The following is a 5988-nucleotide window of genomic DNA, read 5'->3' as shown; positions in this document are numbered from 1 at the left end:
CAATATTCTCAAGTTCATACCTAACTTGAGATCCACCAAATGCAATAATAAATCCTCTAGTATATGTTTCACGACTAAAAAAAATCTCATTGTTTTCTTTGCCCTCACACACACTAATTATTTCTCTTAAAGATGGCAATACTTTACTCTCTCCTCTCTATTTTCTTCTCCACGCACAACTCTCTCTCTCTTGGATGTCTTCTTTTTCTCTAAGCAACTCCCTCTTGGTTGCTCTCTCTTTTCTCTTGTGCAGCTTCCTCTTTCTATGTCTCTTCTATATTCGGCACACACCAAAAACCTAATATATATTGCCTTTATATATTACATGCATAGCCACCCTTTTAATTCTTTTCTTAGGAACACTTGGATTCTTAACTTAACTTATATAAAAACATGAAACCTACTTCTAATAGAAATAGAATTATGTGTCCAACAAGTTTATTACATGGGCTATTACAACAATATGTGGGTTGGATCTTTTTGGTGTCGTGCACCCAACAATCTCCCCCTTCAGCCCACCAATGGGAGGAGATTTTCAATCTATCACTTCAATTTAATTCCATGCCAGTCAAGCCAACACAAGTCTTGACCTTCTTCATTATCTTTGCCAGCACCATGAACACCTCATCAATGTCAAAACCTTTCATTCTCAAATAATTAATCTTATCTTGGATTTCTTTAATCCAATCTCTTGGCTCCCCCTCATTAGAAGCCCCATTATTCTCAAAGCTATCAGCTTAATGTTGTCTATTAGTCCTCTTCTCTTAAGGTTCAACAATCTCTAGTGAAGGATATTGCTCTTCCTGCTTAAGACGTCCAAGGTCTTTCACTTCATCATCATTCCATGTAGACTTAGCATCTTCATATTCTTCATCACCTATCACTTCCTCTTTTAAAGCACTATCAAGAAATGAGAATCTCACTCTCTTGGTATCAACACCATTAATCCAAACTCTCATATGTGGAGTCTTTTCAAAATCTTTAATCTCATTGAACTTCTTCTTATAGTTCTTCACATGAGTCCTATACATACCACAACAAGCATACCCTCTTGCAACAACTAATGATCTCTTAGTAAGTTTCCATCTTCCATTGCCAAGGTGGTTACAATAACCTACTCGATCCATAGCCAATGTAGAAAACACACTCATCCTTAAATTTGGAACATATCGCATATCATGGTGCTACCAACATTGGTTTTAATGCATACATCACCAATTTCTACAATTTTCAAATAACTGGAATTACCCGTCTTTGCTATACCAAATCTCATACTTTGTACGTGGTAAACAATCTTTTTGTAGGGATAACATGGTGGGAGGCTGTCGAATCAACAACCCATTCAACATCATTATTTGCAACACACTTACACTTTTGCTCTTCAACAGAGAGCACCACAACTTCCTTAGCAATTATAGCAGCTATAGTATTTTTCTTACTACTCCCTCCGTCCCACTTTGTTTGTCCTATTTGAAAAGTCAAACTTTTTAAGGGAACATCATTTAGTATCTTGTCTACCTTTTAAAAATGTATAAATTTCCAAAACTAACCTTAAATAAATTTATCAAAAAATTGAATTAGTAAAATAATAGAGGTATAATAGGAACATTAGTAAATTAGTGACTTTTATTTTTAGAAACAGGACAATATTTTGGGACATCCCAAAATAGAATAGAGGACAAACAAAGTGGGACAGAGGGAGTATCATTCTTTTCATCTGTGCCTTCAGTTTGTTCTTTATTCCAATGCTAACAATTTCTTCTTATATGGCCTTTTTTGCCATAACAGAAGCATTTTCTAGTTTCCTTAAACTAAGATCTATCTCTTGACTGTGACCTATTATTGAATTTCTAATCATTAGGTCCTCCACTTATACCTCTACTTTTATTCTTCGTGACAAAAGTTTATCTTGTGTATTGTCTATATTCGCATCTCTCCTATGAACCTCCTCACTTAAAATCAAATCTCAAATATTATTATATTTAAGTTTGCATTTTCCTGCAGAATTACTCATTGCCATTCTCATGGCCTCCCAACTGTTTGGTAAAAAAGCCAAAACAATTAGTGCACAAATCTTATCATCAAATTCAATTTCCACTGAGGATAATTGATTTGTGATCGTATTGAACTCATTCAAATGTTGCACTATAGGAGTGCCTTTTGCTTTCTTTAAATTAAACAACTTCTTCATCACATGCACCTTGTTGTTAGCCGATGGCTTCTCATACATACCAAACAAAGCCTTCATTAGACCCACCATGTTCTTTTCCTTTACAACATTGTGTGCAACTAAATTGATCTTGGCAAAGTTAATTGAATAACTCCCAGTTCTTGTCTATCAAAAAGGTTCCATTCTTCTTGATTCATCCTTCATAGTATCAGGTTTCTTCCCAAAAAGAGAAATGCAACTTCTTCCCATAAAGATAATCTTCTATCTGCATCCTCCAAACCCAAAGTCTATTCCATCATACTTTTTAATTCCTGAAGCCTTGCCTTCTTCTCCGGCCATTGCTTCCACTCAAACTTATGCTTTGGTACCACTTGTTGAGGAGATAAAAATACAGAGAGGCAAAGACTCACACGTGAGGGGGAGATTGTTGGGTTACACGTGTGAGTAAAGTCCCACATTAAATAATAATGAAAATAATGAGTAGTTAATATAACATAATTGAGCACATATCTATTGGACTTAGGCCTTTTGGGTTAAAATATATTTTTATATGTTATATTAATTACTCAAGAAAGCTCCTCAATGTGTTTATCTCCCAAACATTTCATCATTGAAATATATAATAGAAATTAAAATTTGGAACTTTAGCAGTGCTACTCAACTTGGATTTGGTATTTGGAGTGCCAAATTCAATGTGATTTTGGCATGAAAAATACAATTTTGGCTATTTGAGAGCCTAAATTTGATGGTAATATATTGCATTACTTCTATGAGTTTTGATTTTGAATTTGAAAGATGTCAACTTTAATGCCAAAATCAAATTTTGCAATAAAGTTGATTCAGCCATTTTGGTGACATTTCCCAATGAAAAGAAGCCTTGAACCTCTAGAATTAATTCATACAAAAATATGTAATTTGAAATTTGTTCAAACTAGAGGTGGTAAAAAGTAGTACATTACTCTCATAGATTATTGCACAAGGCATTGTTATGTGTATTTGCTAAGGAGTATATGAGAATTTAGAAATGTTTATATAATACAGAATGATGTTAAGAATCAACCTAGTAAAAAGATAAGGCTCTAACATGTGATAGATGTGGTGAATATGAATCACCTTTTGGTGAGTTCTATTCACAACATAGTGTTATTCACCAAGCTATTGCTCGCTATCCACATCAGCAAAATGGAGTTGCTAAATGAAAATATAGAACCTAAAAAAAATTGATGAATGCTATGTTTATAAGTTTCGGTTCGCCTTAGAACTTATAAGAGTAAGCAATACTTTCCAGTATATTCTCAACGAGTTGCCTCATATGAAACCAGTAAGATGTTTTATAAATTCTGAAAACTAGTTGCAACCTTGTGCAAACCAATAAGATGTCTTATAATTTATGAAAGCTAATCGCAACTCCACACGATGCAAGAGAATATTTGATTATTTTGTAATTAAATATAATATATAATTTATTTTTTAAATATTTCTAAAATCATATATTAGAATTAATCAACTGTAACAAAGTGTTTTCTCATAAAATAATTTTATTTTAAATGTATTTAAGTATTAAATAAGAAATGTTCTTTATGTCAATCCAACAAAGGGCAATGATTTTTTTCCCCCTAAAATAAAAAGTGTCATATTGCTTTCTTTTTTTAAGTAATGAAATTTTTTTTTCTCTATAAATAAAAAAATTTATATATATTTTTACTTTCTTTTTATATTAAAATTTGCATCTACTAGTTCATGGGTTAATTTGCTAGTGATAGAATATAGTTGGGATTAAGTTTTTCCAATCATGATAGTTAGAAAAGAATGAGAAAAATAGATTTTTCCCATCATTCAAAAAACTTCAACTTGTAGCCTTATATTGTAATGTTATCTTTAATCACAAACCAATCTATCTCTTTTGAAGTATACAAAGTACAATCATCTCTTTTCTGGAATACATTGCTTATCTCAATACATTCGAAAATATAAATTGAATCAGAACATATCCATATAAAGATGTTTTGCAAACAAATAAAATATCATATCAATCGTCGCTTAACAATGATTAATTGGATTGATTAAGAAAACAATATGTTGTTAATAATCTATTGAGATTATTTTTTCTGCAGAAACTACATACTCGTCCATCCAAAAAGATTATCAAATAAACAGTTATTAGCAAAATCTCATAATTAAGTTTCTATAATAATAATAATAATAATAATAATAATAATAATAATAATAATAATACAATTGCAAAAGCTAAAATATGTCATTCATCCAATTATTTTTGTTTGATTAACATTTGCTTTTGTTTAAATAAGTGGTGTTGTAGAGTATGTTTTATACAGTTATTAAAATAATTTTATCTACAAAAAACTACAAATTTGTCTACCCAAATTGATTTAAAAATAAACAAAACTAAATAAAGCCTCATAGTTTAACATCTAAATGAATCATTGAAAAAAAAAATTCCAACTTGTAAAACAACTAATTATTAATCGAAATAAAATCAAACCAATGGAATAAAGAAAAATAACTTGTGATTGAAAATTGGAATACCAAAATACCCAAATATGTATAAAAATCAATACAAATTTGTCAAAAAAAAAAGAAGAAACAAATGTGATATGACAAGTGGCTTATTCCCTCACACATGAGAACACGGCCTTCGACTCAAACTTGGTTTAAAAGATAGGTTAGTTCCACCTTTATTTTGGCTCAAAGATGGCACCCAAACACTTATAAAAACCATTTTTCTCAAAGGAGAAGGTATGAATTTTGTTCTACTCCTACAAAACTTCACATCCTCTCCTCATTGGTGGCAATCAAATATATTATTGATAAGACCAAATTGATTTTGAATTCCTTTTCAAAAAGATTTGTAAGTCATACACTAGAAGTGTTACGTCCACAACATTTTCACAACAAATTTTAGTTGGCAGGTTGTTACAAGTCTTTATTTTGAATCTACTACTGAAATTACTTTCTTGCCTACTAGTAACAGCAAGTAACAACCTGCCCTATAGAATTTGTTGTGAAAGTATTGTAAAAATGTTATGGACATATCATTTCTAAAACAACAAGTAACAATCTGCCACATAAAATTTGTTGTAAAAATGTAGTGAACATATTATTTCTGAAAGGTTAATTTTTTTCTTCTTCATAACTTGGCAAAACATGCCATTTTGAGTTGCTAGGAAGAAAACATCCCCATCTCATATGTTCTTAATTTTCACCTCTCAGAACATGGTAGTGTAGGGATGGGTTTGGACCTTTTTTTTTTAAAATTAATTTAAATCCTTTTTAAAAAAATAATTAGTAGAGAATTTAAAGCCTGAAGACCCTGAACATTTAATTTGAAAGACCCTGGAAATTGAAACCACAACAAAAATGCCAGAAGAGCTACAACTAAATCAACCGCAAGGCTGAGTAAAAGTTTGGCCTTTTCTTTTTCTCTTTCCCCAGCAAACTGTATAATCTATCCGCCTCTTATTACAGCGTATATGTTGTCTTCAGGGTAGTTGTGCACTAGTATATTACGTAGTACGAAACAGCCAACTACCACACGCCTGTGTATTGTTCGTTACGTAGCATTTTGTCTCAAACAAAACAAAACAAAACAAAACAAATAAATAAATAAACACAACATATCAAGTTTTAAAAGACGGCGAGTTTTACATCAGAGGTTCCCCGATTAATCGGCCATGTTTTGTAAGGTAAGCCTTACTAGTTGCTGGGGCATTAGGCGCTCGTGGCTGTGCTTGTGGCGTGCCTCCCACTCCAATCCAAATTCAATTGAATTCAATCCAGTCATCCATCAATGCCGTAAT

The sequence above is a fragment of the Quercus robur genome, chromosome 3 (assembly GCF_932294415.1).
Source record: "Quercus robur chromosome 3, dhQueRobu3.1, whole genome shotgun sequence".
NCBI classification, from domain to species: Eukaryota; Viridiplantae; Streptophyta; class Magnoliopsida; order Fagales; family Fagaceae; genus Quercus; species Quercus robur.
Note: the sequence above shows the minus strand (reverse complement) of the source record.